At 39.4% G+C, this 19,325-nt stretch overlaps 1 protein-coding gene across 6 annotated transcripts in view; it reads right to left on the bottom strand.

Annotated features, from left to right (window-relative positions):
• UBE3A (ubiquitin protein ligase E3A) overlaps window positions 1–10,163 on the bottom strand; it is a 105,837-nt gene extending 95,674 nt beyond the window's left edge. For 2 of the 6 annotated variants that reach the window (XM_032621911.1, XM_032621914.1), the window contains exon 1: window positions 9,559–10,120. The gene's annotated coding sequence lies outside the window, so the exon portion shown is untranslated. Of the gene's footprint in view, window positions 1–8,892; window positions 8,920–9,558 lie in introns of all 6 variants that reach the window. The other 4 variants (XM_032621910.1, XM_032621909.1, XM_032621912.1 and 1 more) reach the window with 4 other exon arrangements.
• Window positions 10,164–19,325: the final 9,162 nt, after the last annotated feature.

The following is a 19,325-nucleotide window of genomic DNA, read 5'->3' as shown; positions in this document are numbered from 1 at the left end:
ATTTAAAAAATTTAATGGGGAAAAGATTCAATACTTAATGTTGGGACAACTCGTTTTTTATTTTAAAAAAAAAAGATTCCTAATTGCCTCCCAGATGGACCTAAATGCAAAAAAATAAACAACAACAAAAACCTCTCAACTATTTGCAGACAATATTAAAAGGGATTTCTTCAATAAAAAACAGAAATCATAAAAGAAAAGACTCGTGAGCTTCACTTCAAAAATTGAGATATATCCCAAAAGAGAATATCACAAAGGACAATAAGTAGGGTTTCATATTTTATTCTTATTCTGATAACTTTCCCGGCTGCATCATAAAGAATGTTGGATGAGATGATCTCCAAGATCCTTTACAACATAAACGTTGTATAACACGTTGTCTCTTATTTTCTTTTAAACCATTTCTTTATGAAACATTTAAAACATACAGAAAATAATAAAATTCATATCCATATATCCACCACCCAGAATAATCAAGGAAATGCTAAAATGAGAGTAATATTTTGCTAAAATTTCACACCCATCAAATTTGCAAAAGTTTAAAAATCTGACAATCTCAAGTATGGGCTAGGATGCTGGAAAAAGAAATGTCCGTACACTGCTGATAAAGTATATACTGGCATAACCGGGCTTCCCTGGTGGCGCAGTGGTTGAGAGTCCACCTGCTGATGCAGGGGACACCGGTTCGTGCCCCGGGCCGGGAAGATCCCACATGCCGCGGAGCAGCTGGGCCCGTGAGCTATGGCCGCTTAGCCTGCGCGTCCGGAGCCTGTGCTCCACAACGGGTGAGGCCACAACAGTGAGAGGCCCACGTAAAGCAAAAAAAAAAAAAAAAAAAGTATATACTGACATAACCATTTTAGAGAAGAATTTAGCAACATCCAGTAAAGTTATTCACAATCTATTTCCCAGCAGTTTCACTTCCATGAATCTTCCCAAAGAAATATGTGCACAAAGAAATGTGTCAACATGATCACTGCAGCATCGTTTATAATAGCGAAAAAGGAAAAAACTCAAAATATCCATTAGTAGTGGGACACATATATTTGATATTATCATACAATGGAGTACTATACAGCAGTTAAACTAAACTAGAGCTACATGCATCAACATACATATCCCAAAAAATAGTTTAAAAAAAAAAAGCTGATGAAAGATATGTACAGTAACAATACCATTTTGTAAAAATTTTAACACACAAAATCCAACACCATATATAGCATTTACAGATACAAGTACACATATACAGTAAAAGTATAAACAAGGATATGAAATTCAAGAACCTCGGGATAGTTATTACCTTGGGTAAAGAGAGAAGGTAATAGGACTTGGGGGTGAGGTGGCTACAAATGCATATGTAAGACTGCATCTGGTTCGCTAAGGATCAAAAGGCATAATTTATAGTTCTGAGTGATGGGTAAATAAGTACCTGATATATTATTTACTGTTTTAAATGTTTTTTTAATTAAAATATATACATATATTTTTAAAAAAGTGAGCATATAATATCCAAGCCGAAAATTACTCTGGAGATCTTCTAATCCAAACTACTTCCTTTATAAAAGAACTAAGGAAAGATATCAGAATAAGAACACAAATTAAATACTATTGTAGTCATCGCCATTTTAAACACATACTACGTAGCTAAAAAAGCACTTAAGGGGATTAGACCTTGTTCGCTGGAGAGAAAACCTTGGTAGGCTGAATAGCCATCAGCCCCAACTTCTCAAAACCTGGTGTCAGCTAGTAATATGGAATGGGCATGTGTGAGAACATGCGCGCACACGCGCACACACGCACACACACACACACACACACACACACACACACTCTCTCTCTCTCTCTCTCTCTCTCTCTCTCTCTCTCTCCTAGGAGTGCCTTGTCAAATTCAGCACAGGAATAGGCAGTAAAGTGGGTCTCTGGCCCACTATCCAGGCTGACCCCTAGTCCATCTTTACTTAAAATTACTTGAAGTTCTGAGGCCTAGAGGATTGTTCCAGATCATACTTCATTATATCCTGATCATAGTTCATTAGCCCACAGCACATATCTAAAAGTAGTCCTGAACTAACTAAAAAGTAGCTCATTCATCCAGCACTTATAAATACCTAAAACAGCACACGGAAAAAAAAAAAAAGAGAGAGAGACAGCAAATATTTAGTGTTCACACAGAATCTTCAATCCAGGAGTAAATAGTTTAATTTCAGCTGAGTTAAGTGACCTATCAATATTTTACAACTTGGATCCATCTATTTTTAAGTTCACCCCTCCCTACCCTTCATCTACCCAAAACATGTAAGAGGAATTTTGAGGAGGGAGGAGACTGACTCAGATACTGAGTTAAATGAAACCCTAAGATTTTACTTTTTATTTTGAAGATAATATGAAATATAGTACACTGGGTAATAATTAAATTTAAAGAAATAGATGATTTTAAATGCAGAAATCTAGTTTTATGTATATGAAAGTCTAATGTTTGTTCAGCTTTTCTAGTATATTATACTTAAGTGTTCTCATGTCAACATTAAAGTCAACTTTTAAGAAGCAGTTCCACCCATTTACAGGGCAGAAATAGAGACAGATGTAGAGAACAAACGTATGGACACCAAGGGGGGAAAGTGGCGGGGGCGGCGGTGGTGGTGGTGGGATGAATTGGGAGATTGGGATTGACATATATACACTAATATGCACAAAATAGATAACTAATAAGAACCTGCTCTATAAAAAGTAAAATAAAATTCAAAAAAAAGCAGTTCCATTTTATCAAGCACAATGTACCCCTCCGTTAGCTACCAAATTTTATCGATTTAATTTCCTATTTTCCTCCTCTGTTCTTTAAACATGTTTGATATGTGTCCTAGTCCATTTAGGCTGCTTATATAACAAAATACCATAGACTGGGTGGTGTATAAACAACAAAAATTTCTCACAGTTCTGGAGCCCAGGAAGTCCAAAATCAAGGCACCGGCAGATGTGATGCCTGGCGAGAATCACCTTCCTGCTTCATAGATGGCCATCCTCTGGCTAGATCCTCACAGTGGCAGAAGGGAGGGAGGGAATTCTTTGGAGTCTTTTAAAGGGCATTAATTCCATCATGAGGGCTCCATTCTCATGACCTAATCAACTCGCAAAGGCCCTACCATCTAATGCCATCACAATGGGGGGTCAGGATTTCAACATATGAATTTGGGGGTTGGGGGGGACATAAACATTCTATAACAATGTTACAGACATAGCAAAATGTGTAAGAAATTGAATATGAATGAAGCAGCTTAACTAATTAGGGAAGGTTTTCATTTCTTAGGAGCTCTAAATTTGGATTATCTTAAACAGCATAGTTTTCTATCACCAACATGGAATATGGCACATTATCAGCTCACTTCAGAAAACTAGAAAAAATGTTACCTAAATATTCTTTGTGTGAAATGGGATTTATCAATTAGTATACATGTCACATACAATAGGTGTTCAAAAGACAGGTATTTTTTAAGTCTCAAAACAAAAACTTTATTTAGCAAAGGTAAATATTTAGTATCCTTATTCATGGCACACTGTAAGGTTATCAATATTGGCAAACAGAAACACAAGGCACAATAAGCAGAATTCCTAAGAAAAAAGTACTAAGGTAATTAATAAGCTGGAAATAACCCAAATTTCTCCCTGTGACCCATTAGCTTTATATAGAAAACACTGCTGGGCATCTCATCCTTTCCCTTCCAAAAATCAGGATTATGCTTTACATATGATAAAAGATAGGAAAGTATTTGTTGTATGAAGAAATTCCTGTAGTGGTATCTGCAGTGCTAGAGCTATCATCTGAGAAGAAAATAAAGAACATCCCTTTTAGAAAGGGTGCTAAAGAGTGCAAGTGACAAAATGTGACATTTGTCCATACTGAGTGGTACATACATGGTTGTTGTATTATTCTTTCTACTGTTTGTATATTTAATTTGTAAGGAAAATTCAGAATTTACGCTGCATCACAAAGAATATAAAAATAACTGAGTTAGCATATTGGCTACAGCTCACAAGGGCAATTAATCCTAAGACTATTTCTCACATTCAAGGAGACTGCTGAGGTAGACGTCTATTAGAGACTTGAAATGGATAAGCCATTCTTTTTGATACAAGGAGACACAAGTCAACAAATGAAAAGAATATGTGTAAAGTACTGGTAGCATCTTCATTCAGCCCCTAGCTATGTAATTTGTGTGTAGCACTACTTGTCTCAAATGTGAAAAGGAACATTCTGAATTACTGAAAGTATGAAAAATGGACACCTATTAAGACCTAAAAAAGAGCTACAAGCCTGCATACCACAAAGAGACAGGTCAAAAAAAAAAAAAGTTTCATGTTTTATTTCTGCAACATAAAGAGATCTGTGCTTGACTAACCTCATCTCTTCCCAAAGGGTACAGAAGATCAACTTCTGGAACACAATCAACTGTTAAAGAGTCACCACAGTAGTCTCCACACTGGCAAGCCAAGAGTTTCATTGAAAGAAGATTTTTATCCTACTTGGGTTAAGTGTTCAGGGCTCGTACACCACCTCCTTGCTTTATTTGCAGCACAGATGTTGACTTTAATTAATGAAGTCTTACTTAGGATTCTCTTCCACAATCCACATATGACATCTTATGTGAGATTCCAGAAGATTTCCTAAAATTGAACTTCAGGAATAATTTAATCTAGTAAGGTTCTAAGTCTCCAAAACCTCTTTTCCTTTCAGGTCAACCCTATGATTCACTTGCCTTTATCACATTAACAGGAGAGGTCAAAAGTAAAGCAAATTACAGAAGTGATTTGACTTTGGACTAATAATACTGAATAATGCATCACTAACTATGAAGATCTACTGTTTATTTCAAATGTAGTTACCAAATATAAAATAAATTCATATACTAAGTATTTCCAAAAATAATATTTCTATGGAAAAGTTAAAAATGTTAGTAGAGAAAAGCATGAAAATACACTAAGGTTCCAACGGTCTGTCCACCACTAACCAACGTGTTTTCTTGGGCAAGTCACTAAATCAGTTATAAGGTCACTTTATAGAGTACCATTAATTTACTTTTTCAAGAATGATCTCATTTGAAAATCATTCCTCAGAAACAAAGCAAGTATCACCTTTACTTGACAGAAGGAACAGAGTCAAGGCTTAGAAAGCTAAATGGCCTACTCATGCCCAGCTAGGAAGCTAGAGAAGAAGGATGAACCCACAATCTTCTGACACCAAAGTTAGTGTTTCTTCCTCCACATCAATGGTTCTCCATGGCTTTCGTTCACAGAACCTGTTGAGACTCTAAAGCACTTAAATTTTTACATATAATTTTAGGGCGTTCACAGTCCCAAGGCTTAGAATCAAACCGTAATAACTGTCAGCTAAATCTCATGTGCAAACAACAGTAAAAAAAAAAAAAAAAGTACTAGCCTTATTTCACTTTCAGATAGACCTTATACTTAATGATCTTTTTTTTAACTTACTATCCATAATGGTATTTATGTTAAAGATAACAGATAACTCAGATCAAAGCACTGTGACAATTTTGAGATTAAATGAAAAGTTGGCAAAGAAATTTATCATGTATTTGTAAGTAATCTCATTAAAAAACTATTTATAGGGACTTCCCTGGTGGCCCAGTGGTTAAGACTCCGCACTTCCACTGCAGGGGGCGTGGGTTCGATCCCTAGAACTAAGATCTCGCACGTTGCATGGTGCAGCCAAAAAAAAAAAGGAAAAAGGAAAAACCTATTTATGTAGCATCTTTAAGTATTTCAAACATCTCATGTTTTGGACATAGGATATAGGCTTGTAGATTAACACTATTTCCACTTACTGTAATTTTACTTTATTTTCTTTATTAGAAGAAAAAGCCCCACTTCCTCCAGTAACTGCTATGGTCAGAAAAGGCATCTTGTTGAAGGTTGCCTTCTACTAATATCATAGAAAATACTCACTTAACTGCAATAAGGTGGGTGGGCATTCTCAAAGCAAAGTAACACGCCTCCTAACAGGTAAGACAGAACATGTACCATTATGTGCAGAGTCCTGACCTGGAGTCCGGAGGCTCAAAATGTGCCCTGGCTCTGCCACCTGGTGACTTTAAGAAAACCATCTTAAAGCTCTGCACTTCAATTTCCTCATGTGTAAAACAGGAATAGCCCTACTCAGGCTCACAACTTCTGTGAATTTATAACCAGAAGACAGAATGATGACTGTCCCAGAAAAATAGCGGAGTATTTACAGGCAACTTGCCAAAGTAAATTTTTTTTTTTATACATATACATACACACAAACACTAACACACTATGTGCCAGACACTGGGTGGAGGATTGGGACCAAGATATGAAGTATCTAACATGTGCCAGACAGTGTATAAAGGAAGCAGTAAAACAATATTCTTTAGAACAGGAGCTGGGAGTAGGAGGTGTTGAGTCCATAGAACTGCCTGAGGAGTGGAAGGGCACCAGGAGAATGCGGCTCCATTATTTGACAGGGTTTCACAAAAAGTGTTATATGGAGAAAGTCACTAGACTATACACTTCCAAAAGACAGAGACATGAGTCTTGTCTTTATAGCCCCTACACCAAGCTCAGCTCAGAGTAGCCACAGTAGATACCTAATAAATGTTAGCTGATAACTAAGTCATCCATACTCTGGTAACACACTCTCTGGTAAACACTAGAAGTCCTTGTCCTTAAAAAGTGAGTTCAAAGCCAGTAAGCAAAATAACAATGTAAAGGATAATATGTTAGAGTCCACTGTCTATAAGGTGCTTTGAGAACATTCAGAAAAACTGGGTAGGAAGACTTCAAAGGATAATACTTATTAAGTGCCTATGTGTTAGGCATTGCACATGCTTTAATCCTCACAACTCTGAGTTAGTCTCACCACCCCATTTTACAGATGACAAAACTTGCGGCTCGAGATTAACTAACTTGCCAAGGGTCAGACAACCAGGGTAAGCCAGAATTAAAAGCAGGATCTAACTCCAAAGCTAGTTCCACTATACATACCATAATGTCTTTGGTTTTTATACTTTACCTTTACATTTGCAGTGGGGAGAGAGCAGGGACTATCAAAATCAGCCAAAATTTTGTCATCCTGAATCACTATGAAAAGAGCATCTAAAACTTTACCCAAGTATTTTACTTGAAAAATCACTTCTGAAAATTAGTCTTCACTCATAAAAATCATAAAACTTATTTTTTAACAGCTGCATATGTATACTTAATGTCATGTTTCTACATTTTGACCTATACAACTACAGGTCTAAACAAAAGGGCAAAACATGACTGAAGAACATGACCAGTAATCATTTAAGAAAACAGACACTTACTTTAAGTGTTTGGGCTGAAAAACTTAGGTATGATCCATAGTTTTATATTATTCCACTGACTGCATATTGAGAGAAACAGCAAATTATTCCAAATATTTTTTTAAGGGGAGAGAGGATTGTTTTTGGAGGGGAGAGAGGAGGAGTCATTTAGAAGTGATCTATGGTTTAAGGAATAAAACATTAAATGTTACGTGTCAAAGACACTGTAGGTACCCAACAAATCTTGTTAAATGGACTGGGCAAGTTGGATGAGAATGTGTCTTCCTCTCGCTTCTGACTACTTACTTAAGAAGCTTTTTTTTAAGCCATGAAAAAAAGTGTAAATTTAAGAGATATGAAATACAAGCAGCATATAAAACCTGTGAAAATGAATCAGAACATTGTAATCTGTGTCTCTGTGTAAACTCCTCAGTAACCCAGCAATGTCAGAAGATGGTGTACATGCTACTCAGCACATTAATGCTACTTAGTAAATACTGACACAATAAGACTTTCATAGTTTACGTTCTAATTTTTAAATTTTTTTAAAACTGTTTTTGGTTTGCTATTTAAAGCATTCCGTTAGTGCCACAGGAGTTTAAGTCTTTTTTTTTTTTAATATTTATTTATTTGGCTACGCCAGGTTACAGCTGCGGCATGTGGGATCTTTTAGCTGTGGCATTCGGGCTCTTAGTTGTGGCATGCGGGATCTAGTGCCCTGACCAGGGGTCAAACCCCGGCCCCCTGCATTTCGAGCCCAGCGTCTTAACCACTGGCCAACCAGGGAAGTCCTGAGATCATTATTTCTTCAAGCTACTTCTTGTTATTGTTTTGTCATGATTAATAATTTCTTTAATGGGCTTCTGGTCATTCTTTGGATTTAGCAGCACCATCATTAATATTGTATTTTTTCATTAAAAATGTGATAATCAGTTCAGATTTACAAGCAGGGTCTAATTCCAAAGTTATTTCCACTTCTTTCTATCTTCCTAAACTCTAAACTTTTTTACATGCTTTACAAAATAATCTCTTAAGTAAGGGTACTTACTCGTCAGAGGTGTAAGATAAACACTTCTCAGCCCTCTTGTCCAAATCACTTGACAACATTTACTGGGTATCTCAAGTGTCTTTCACAAGTAACTTTTTAACAGTTGTACTTCTGAACTTTAGGTCGTTTCCATTTCAATCCCCCTTCTCCCCCTGACCCCAGACAAAATTCTGGGGTAATCTGCTGCTTCTCTCAATATGACAGATAGTGGAATGATCTGAAATTATGGGTCATACCTGTATTCCTTTCTGATTGATGGAGGGTAACTTCGGACTGTAAATCCCATATGCCATTAGCTGACATTTTCGACGGCACCCTAGCCACTTAATAAATATAATAACAGACTTTGTAATGTTTCTTTTTTAACATATCCACAGAACGTTTTAAAAAATTCGGAAACTAAATTATCTTTCAAGGATTCTAAGATTAACCAACCAGCGTCGTATTAAAATTATTTTTAACAATTTTATGGATCAAAACATCTGTCGCATTAAATTCTGACTTTACCAACAAAATCCTCCATACCATGACGAGTCCTTTTCATTTTCTCAACTGTAAAAAAAAAAAAAGGGCCAACTGTTTGCAGGTCTGCATTTAATAGTCTCCAGCAAACCCAGTAGCTCACGTTTAATTTCAGAATCTCGATGAGTAATCTGTGAACACAACCCTTGGGCTTGATTTAACACTTCATCCGCCCTCCCTCCCCACCAGTCCACCCCCAAAACCCCAACCCACCAAAGCACACGTCTAAATATTTCTTCACCAAGAAGGCCAAAACCTCGAAAACAGCAAGGAAGAGCTCCCCTTGGAAGGAAAAGGCCCGCCGTTCCCAGCCTGAGGCCCAGGCCGGCCCTGCTAGCCCCACTCCAAGAAGGGCCACCTCTCGATCGCCAGCACGCCCCGCCCCGGGCCCGCTCGTGTCCCCTCGGGCGACAAAACCCTCCCTCCCTGCGGCGCCCAGCCAGGACTGACAGTCACGGCAGGAGCAGCAACAGCCGCTGCTAGCAGAGGCCTACTTCTGGCACCGGCCTCTCCAGACCGCGCGCGCCCCCAGACACTCGCCCCGGCGGGGGTGGGGGCGTCCCTACCCTCGCCGGAGCCTGCCCCGAAGGGGGACTTGGGCGGCCGAGGGGACGATGGGAGGTGCCACCCGGCCGCCCCGGCCCAGGCCCGGTCCTCAGCCACACTGACCTGTCGTCGCCCCCGCGCCTGGGCTGCGGCCCCCGCAGCAGCAGCAGCAGCAGCAGCCGCTTCACTGGTCGTCGCAGCCCTCACCCGCCGCCTCCGCCCGCCACCGCCTCGTTCCCTTTCGCTGCCGCCACCGCCGGCGCTCATGCGGGACCCGCGCTTCCTTCTCCGGAGACCGAGACCGGGAAAGGAGGCGCAGGGGCCGCAGAAAACCCCGCGCTCGTCGCCAGCCGCCGCTCCGCCGCTGCCTGTCCGCACCGGGGGGCTACGCGGCCCGCCTGGCCGCGGCTAGGTGCGAGGTGGTCCGAGTACAGCCCCGAAGTAGAGCCGAGAGGCGCCGCCGCCCGCGGCCGTGAGCGCCGGGTCGGCAGAGGTGAAGCGCAAGTCGGCGCGGCGGCTGATGGCGGGCGCCCGAGCCGGCGGAAGGCTACGCGGAGGCGGGGTGCGCGAGCAAGAGAAGGGCGGTGTGTCGAGGTTCCGGCGAAGGCGAGTCGGGCTCTATCGTCTCCTACAGTCACCCCGATCCCAGCGCCACCATCTTGGGAAAAACGCGGATCTCGCGGCCGCAGCGTAAGCGGGGAGGACTGGCTGGGCGGGCCGAGTATCCCGGCAGGCAGCGCGCGCCACCCGGCCGGGAGAGGGCTCCAGGCCTGGACGCACGGACGCGGGGCGGGGCCGGTGTGCGGGCGGGAGGGCGCCGCGCTCTGCCCCGCCCTCCACCGCCAGCTCCGCTCCCCTCCTGCTTGCCGTCGTCGCCAGCGCAGGGGCTGTTGGGAAGGGGAAGTAGCTAGCGCCTCCTCGGAGTCCCACCAGGTTGGTCGCCATATTGGCACTGGGAAGAGGGGGCGATGCCTCTTTTGAGCCACCGTGGTCTGTGGCCCGACAGAAAGCAGGCGGTACACTCCGGAAACGCCCTGGAGCCCTTTGGAGTGTTGGCGAGTCCCGTGGTCAACCCAACCGAGGAACGTGCCTGAACTTGGACGATCCCGATTTTGTTGGGGAATGAATCGGCTCCGAAATTGCGCCAAGGGGGCTTTGAAAGCTGCTAGCCCCGCGGTGGGGCAGAACACTCCATATTCTAGGTCTCCGATCCCAACCCCTTTACGCCCTGAGCTGCTTTGTAAACATTGCAGAGGTAGCCCAAGAGTGCGGACCAGCTTTCAGGGGACCAAGGTCATCTGCTTAGGACTTTTGCCAACACACGATGTGTCACTAGTTTACATGAAGGTGAAAGCCTGTCTCCTGCAATTTTGACCTTCAGTAGGTTGTCGATAAAGAGAAAGTGGCCCCTTAGTTGACCCCAGCTGGATACAGGCTAATTCTGATCCGTATGACGACTGAATCCATTTAAAGCCGTGCGCCTTCACATTTAGCACCAAGGTCACCATCTTTTTTAAAAGGATTTTTTATGGCTCTGCAACACTTACTAGCAAAGCTGCAATGGGGTCACTAACAATTCATATTCTTAAGGTTTGCGGCTTTTGGTGCATAGAATACTGTATGAGATCCTATTCATCTAGTATTCAAACTTTTTATATCAACAGTAGTACATGGCAGTGAATTTAGCTGTCATTCTTAGAACATCTTATATATATATATGTATATATATAATATAATATATATATATGTATACTGCTTCCCAACAACAAAAAATAAGCTAGTGGAATTTAAATTATTCTAGGACAACATGATAAATGACAGTATTAAAGCATGCCCAATTTTAACTCAGTTCCTTATTCTTTTTTCATTTTCTTCCATTACAGATTCTCATTTGGAAACTTTGCAGTTATGTTTTATGGGAGAGATTAGTTAAAATCAGTCTCTTAAGGGTTTATCTTTGCATATTATCAAAATAGGCAAGTGTAAATCTTTAAAGACTTCATTAAAGTAAAATATTGCTACAATATCTAGCATATGAAGATTCTTTTAGCAATTCTACTTCCTCTTACGTAAAAATTGTCTGAATAATGTAATTTTTTTTGGTAATAACCTGGTATATCAAATGTGGCAGAAAACCATGAGTTCCAAGAAAATTAAAGGCAAGAGAAATAAACCTCTTAATTAAATGTCAGTTAAATGCCAGTTCTTTACTAAGATCAAAGAGGATCCCAATTCCTCCTTGAAATCTGGAGAAATTACCCATAGCCCTTTTAGCTTGTTAATATTAAATAGGCATTCTTATGTGTGATGCTAGTGTCAGACTTGTTTCAAGAACCCACTGTGCTGTTTGCCTTGTCCATGTTCAAATTTCAAAATGTTTGCTGGTAAAAATTACCAGTATGGAACATTGTCAGGAATCCTTAGAATACTAATAGTGTTCCATCTCCATATATATCAGTTTTTATGAATAATTTTTTTTCCCAAGTCAAACCCATATTTTTCTTCAGGTACATTTTCCCAGAAAAACAACTTAGTAGCTACCAAGTTAAGTAGTAAATTTGTTAGGCTATTGTAGGCAAAATGAGACCCAGTAGTTTCTAAGTTTCTCATTTCAGGTATAAAGTGAAAGGAGCAGTTTAATTTTTTTAGCATAGTGCATTAATTCCTTTAACAAACTTTGAACTTCTACTATTTACCCAGAACTGTGCCAGGCTTTGGAAAACAATAAAAGATCAACAATCCCTATCCTTGCCCTCAAGAACTCACAGTCCAAGAGGAAATCACCAGTAAAATGAAATTTATTTCGGAGTAACCCAACAGTTTTTATAGAACAGTGTTCCCCAAATTGCTGATGAAGTTGGTTTTTCAACAGGGCTGTTTGGTTGCTCAAGATTTCTTTTTGATGTGAGTCACAACAGATGAATCAAAATGCAAAAACACAATTTTTTATTACCTAGCATGCCCCTGGGATCAGGAAGAAGCTGAAAGAATGGGGAAAAAATGGTTGGATATGGTGGGATAAAAGTTACTGTTGCTATATTTAGGTTGCATCAAAATGTTACACACTCAACTATTGAAAAAGACTAGGCTTTCAGTATATGAGTAGCTCTCAGTATTTAAGAAATACTGTTGTAGCAAAATTAATTTCATGAAAAACATTGCCTGGCATATGACAAGTGCTCAGTAAATGTTAGTGCTTAGTAATAGCTGTAGTGATATTAGCATTATCTGTATCATTGTTTATCATTACGGACTTCAGGCATTAACTCCTTCACACCTTCACCCTTATTCCTACAGATTACCCAAATCTGTACTCCCCCTGATCTCCTGTCCTAAAGTATGAGCCATCTTTCTTCCTTTCTACAGCTAATATATATATTATATATATATATATATATATGGGGAGAGGTGCCACTCAAGACTTAATCCCTCAGTCATTCCCTCTCCTGTTCATTAATTCTCCTATTAACTTTGTCCTTTCTGTTTGGAAAAGCTACCAGATTGCCATTTTCTTCAACTACTGAAATTTAGCATGTGCTCCCATTTTACTAGCAACATATACATTGCTAGTATTAATGTCAGTAATGGCATAATGATCAAATTTAAAAGTTGCTTCTCAATTTTCATGGTATATGACCACTTTGCAGCCTTCCACACTGCTAACCACTACCTACTGGAAACTGCTCCCTTGGTTTCCATCACCCTGAATTCTCCATCTTCTGTGTCTTGGACCACTCTTTGCCAAGTCTTCTTTATAGAATGCTTATCCTCTCTGCTTTTGGTTCTCTTCACCTGCCATTATTACAGTCTCTCACAGAACTGTTTATGTATACTCTTTCTCTATCACTTATATAAGTCAGGAATGAAATCTGAATCTTGAACACTGACCTCACTCAGAAACTTGAGACATGTATCTTCAGCCCCTTATTGAAAATTTGTATTGAATATCCTACAGGCACCTCAAATTCATCCACGTCTGAAATCGAACTGCTGACTGTGTCCCATTCTTCATCATTAGCTGAGATGTGGATAATTGTGGAGAGAAGCAGATTTTGGAAGAATAAGCAGGAATTGGTTTTTGCAACTGTTAAATTTGAGATGCCTATATCTCTGTAGTACAGACTGATTGCTAGTTGGCCCCTAATATGCACTCTACTCTACTCTTCATACATGATAATGGAATATCTAGCCAGATACACAGTTGCCTGAAATAAACTCTCTAAGTGTGGCCATGTCACTAAGTTCTGACTAGTGAGATCTGAGCAGAAATGATGTGAGCAACTTCCAGATCATATTCTAAAAGGAATGAGATGCTTCTTTCCCTTTGTCCCTTTCTGATGATTGGAATGTGGGGTTGTGAGCTAGAGCAATAAGATGTGTCCCTGAGGACTTCCTGAGTCACAGTTTGTATACCAGTGAACTTTGGTGTGAGACAGCTACTAACTTCTATAATCTGCCATGGTTATTCTAGATACCTTTCACTGCAGCTGACCCTGTATCCTAATATCCAAATGAAGAAATCAAGGAAGCAGGTGGACGTAGGCATCTGGAGTTAGGGGTGAATGAAACCAAATCATCCTACATTCTTTGACTTGATTGATGACTCTACCATCTATGGCAGTCCCCAATCATAATGTTAGTAATCCTAGATTTCTTCCTCTTCCTCACTCTCCTGACATTTAGGAGGCAAAGTTACATATTCCTTAAAGAATTGATTTTAGAATTAGGTAGCATAGCAAAGTGGTTAAAAGCATAGGTTAACAACTGCAAAAATGCTGGGCAAAATCATAAACTCCTCTGTGATTTGGTTTTCTCATCTGTAAAATTGGGTTGTTGTAAGGATTACAAGTTAGTATATATAAAAGCACTTAGAGTAATGCTGGGTACGTAGTACAAGCTCAGTAAAGGTGAGCTTTTTTTTTAATCCCATGCAAATTCCAGTTCTGCCGCTTACCAGATATAGAAACTTCAATTAAATATTCAATTAATCTTTCTGTTTCCTCATCAGTGAAGCAGGAAAAATAATAGTACTGACCTCATCCGGCTACTGTGGAGAGTGAACAGGGACAATATATGTGAAGTGTTTAGTGCCTGGCATATGGGAAGCATCCAATAAATGGGAATAGGCACTACTATTACTATTAATAGCTGTTATTGTCATTATTATTATAACATCCATTTCCTTCTATATAATCCCACTGCTGCTACCATAATTTAGATCCTTAGTGTTTCTTACTTGAACCAGAATATAAGCTCCAGAAGGGCAGGGCCATTTTATCTTACTCATTATTGTATCCCCAACACCCAACACAATGCTTGTCCAATACTTTCCTACTGAAGCATCTCATCATGGAATGTTTTTCAAAGAAACAAATGTGAATCTTATTGCTCCCTTGCTTGAATATAGCAGTGGCTCTTCATAGCTTTCTGGAAAATGTTCAAACTCCAAGAATAAGGCCCACTGGAGGTGGGCTCTGCCTCCCAGCCCCGTTTCCTTCCACTCCCCTCATGGATCCCTTCCTGGAGCAGTACTTTACAGTCATTTGGAGCCCTTTTGCCTGCAATTCGTTCTGTCTTTTAAACAATTTCAAGCACCTCCTCTGAGAAGCCTCTCTAATCTTTCCAGGCAGGGTTGTTGCTCATGCCACTTCTTCCTATCATGTCACTTTTCACATACTGTTGGTTTATGTGCTGTGCTTACAATTCTGTCTCCCCTTAAGTTCCTTGAGAGAGGAGAGTGCCTTTGGTTTGCTTTCTGTTCCCAGTATATATCTCCGTAGCTAAAACCTGGCAAGTCCTCAAAAAGTATTTGAATGAATGAGCTAATATATGGTAAAGTAGTGTATCTTTGGATGTTTCACTTTTCAACTGTGCCAAGCAGAGATACAAGGTGCAGAAGTGCCTGCCTATACAATTTAGTGGGGGCAGAAAAATCAGGCAAATAAATTTGTTTTGATAAATTATCAAAGTAATATATTTTAACTTGTGAACTCCAGCAACTAAGTAAGCAACAATATATGTCTTTTAATCTTTTGGGACCTTAGTATTATTATGTATAAAATTAAGATAGCAAGATAACCTACAAAATTCTCTTAAATCTACAACTTATTCAACCACTAAATTTCACTAATTGCACATATATCCAAGACTACTTAAGAAGTCATTCAAGGGCTTCCCTGGTGGCGCAGTGGTTGAGAGTCCGCCTGCCAGGGCACGGGACACGGGTTCGTGCCCCGGTCCGGGAAGATCCCACATGCCGCGGAAAGGCTGGGCCCGTAAGCCATGGCCGCTGAGCCTGCGCGTCCAGAGCCTGTGCTTCGCAACAGGAGAGGCCACAACAGTGAGAGACAGGCGTACCGAAAAAAAAAAAAAAAAAAGTCACTCAGGCAAAACCCTGCAAGTCATTAAATCATGCTTTTACTATGGTCATTTCAGTCTTTGTGCCTGCCTTACCCAGCTGGAGAGTAGATGGAAAAGAGGAGTTTTATTGAACAGCGGTTGCTGCTTTCACACTGAATTCTTGCGTCTAATACCATTTTTAAGACATATCATACTGATCCTAACAGAAATTCTAACAATTTTTTAAATCTAAGGAAGTGCGTTGTTTAAATAAAATCTTGGTTAGTAAAAATAGTGTAGACAACTATACTTACTGTTTTTCTTTGGGATACCTCAACTAAAGAAAATATCTAGCAAGGGAAGAATCGTGAATATAGTTTGCAATTGATAAGCAATTTATTCTTACTCAACACAAGAGAATAAAAAATTATCAAAATGATAAAATTTACTATTGGAATTTTTTGGTATTCCTTGAAACAAAGCTTGCCTTCTTTTTGTTGTTTTTATTTTTTCGTTGTGACAGTAAACCATCATTATAATATAAAAAGACAAAGGTTTTTAAAAATTCTAACGCTGATATTATTCTTGACATAAAATATTTTATATTGCTTCTTTTTTAGTTCCTGCTAAGCATGATAGTGATTGCATCTATATTTCAGTACTTAACGCAAAGTTCCTGAAAATGAATTCATTTCCACAAATTGCATTTCTGAACCAATTAAGTGCTAGTTGCTTAAATAAATTGTACTAATACTGACAACAACCTTTGCTATTATGCATTTCATGGATTAGGAAATTGAGCTTAAAATAAGTAACTTGCCCATGTCCCACACCTAAAACCTAGTAGAGCTAGGGTGTAAATCCGTGGGCGGGTGGTGGGGGTGGTGGGGGTGGTGTGTGTGTGTTGCAGCTTTCCCAGAAAACAAAGATAAGTTTTTTCAATTGCAAAAATATGTTTCCTTGAAATGTTTTCTCAATTTTCCAGTCATCACTTTTATTCATTGCTTCCTAAAAGTGTTATAAGAACAATATTCTCCTTTAGCAGTTGTTGTTAAGCTAGTTTGGTGGTGCTGAACTCTCTCAGCTTTTGCTTGTCTGTAAAGGTTTTAATTTCTCCATCAAATCTGAATGAGATCCTGGCTGGGTAGAGTAATCTTGGTTGCAGGTTTTTCTCCTTCATCACTTCAAATATGTCCTGCCACTCCCTTCTGGCTTGCAGAGTTTCTGCTGAGAGATCAGCTGTTAACCTTATGGGGATTCCCTTCTGTTTTATTTGTTGTTTTTCCCTTGCTGCTTTTAATATGTTTTCTTTGTATTTAATTTTTGACAGTTTGATTAATATGTGTTTTGGCGTATTTCTCCTTGTATTTATCCTGTATGGGACTCTCTGTGCTTCCTGGACTTGATTGACTATTTCCTTTCCCATATTAGGGAAGTTTTCAACTATAATGTCTTCAAATATTTTCTGTCCCTTTCTTTTTCTCTTCTTCTTCTGGAACCCCTATAATTCGAATGTTGGTGCATTTAATGTTGTCCCAGAGGGCTCTGAGACTGTCCTCAGTTCTTTTCATTCTTTTTTCCTCATTTTGCTCTGCAGCAGTTATTTCCACTATATTATCTTCCAGGTCACTTATCCGTTCTTCTGCCTCAGTTATTCTGCTATTGATCTCATCTAGAGTATTTTTAATTTCATTTATTGTGTTGTTCATCGTTGTTTGTTTCATCTTTAGTTCTTCTAGGTCCTTGTTAAACGTTTCTTGCATTTTGTCCATTCTATTTCCAAGATTTTGGATCATCTTTACTATCATTATCCTGAATTCTTTATCAGGTAGACTGCCTATTTGCTCTTCATTTGTTAGGTCTGGTGGGTTTTCATCTTGCTCCCTCATCTGAGGTGTGTTTTTCTGTCTTCTCATTTTGCTTATCTTACTGTGTTTGGGGTCTCCTTTTTGCAGGCTGCAGATTCGTAGTTCCCATTGTTTTTGATGTCTGTCCCCAGTGGCTAAGGTTGGTTCAGTGGCTTGTGTAGGCTTCCTGGTGGAGGGGACTAGTGCCTGTGTTCTGGTGGATCAGGCTTGGTCTTCTCTTTCTGGTGGGCAGGTCCACGTCTGGTGGTGTGTGTTGGGGTATCTGTGGACTTATTATGATTTTAGGCAGCCTCTCTGCTAATGGGTAGGGTTGTGTTCCTGTCTTGCTAGTTGTTTGGCAAGAAACACGAAGGAAAAGACCTACAATAATGAATCCAAAACAATTAAGAAAATGGGAATAGGAACATATATATTGATAATTACCTTAAATGTAAATGGACTAAATGCTCCCACCAAAAGACACAGATTGGCTGAATGGATACAAAAACAAGACCCATATACTTGCTGTCTACAAGAGACCCAATTCAGACCTAGAGACACATACAGACTGAAAGTAAGGGGATGGAAAAAGGTATTTCATGCAAATGGAAACCAAAAGAAAGCTGGAGTAGCAATTCTCATATCAGAGAAAATAGACTTTAAAATAAAGACTATTAGAAGAGACAAAGAAGGACACTACATAATGATCAAGAGATCGATCCAAGAAGAAGATATAACAATTCTAAATGTTTATGCACCCAACATAGGAGCACCTCAATATATAAGGCACATACTAACAGCCATAAAAGGGGAAATCAACAGTAACACATTCATAGTAGGGTACTTTAACACCCCACTTTCACCAATGGACAGATCATCCAAAATGAAAATAAATAAGGAAACACAAGCTTTAAATGATACATTAAACAACAATGACTTAAATAATTTTTATAGGACATGCCATCCAAAAAAAAACAGAATACACATTTTTCTCAAGTGCTCATGGAACATTCTCCAGGGTAGATCATATCTTGGGTCACAAGTCAAGCCTTGGTAAATTTAAGAAAATTGAATGTTTCAAGTATCTTTTCCGACCACAACGCTACGAGACTAGATATCAATTACAGGAAAAGATCTGTAAAAAATACAAACACATGGAGGCTAAACAATACACTACTTAAAAATGAAGTGTTCACTGGAGAAATCAAAGAGGAAATTTAAAAATACCTAAAAACGAATGACAACGGAGACACGACGACCCAAAATCTATGGGATACAGAAGAAGCAGTTCTAAGAGGGAAGTTTATAGCAATACAGTCCTACCTTAAGAAACAGGAAACATCTCGAATAAACAACCTAACCTTGCACCTCAAGCAATTAGAGAAAGAAGAACAAAAAACCCCCACAGTTAGCAGAAGGAAAGAAATCATAAAAATCAGATCAGAAATAAGTGAAAAAGAAATGAAGGAAATGATAACAAAGATCAACAAAACTAAAAACTGATTCTTTGAGAAGATAAACAAAATTGATTAACCATTAGCCAGACTCATCAAGAAAAAGAGGGAGAAGACTCAAATCAATAGAATTAGAAATGAAACAGGAGAAGTAACAACTGACACTGCAGAAATACAAACGATCATGAGAGATTACTACAAGCAACTGTATGCCAATAAAATGGACAACCTGGAAGAAATGGACAAATTC

This window comes from Phocoena sinus, chromosome 2 (assembly GCF_008692025.1).
Source record: "Phocoena sinus isolate mPhoSin1 chromosome 2, mPhoSin1.pri, whole genome shotgun sequence".
Taxonomy (NCBI): domain Eukaryota; kingdom Metazoa; phylum Chordata; class Mammalia; order Artiodactyla; family Phocoenidae; genus Phocoena; species Phocoena sinus.
The sequence above is the reverse complement of the archived record's forward strand: the minus strand, read 5'-3'. Positions and strand labels throughout refer to the sequence as shown.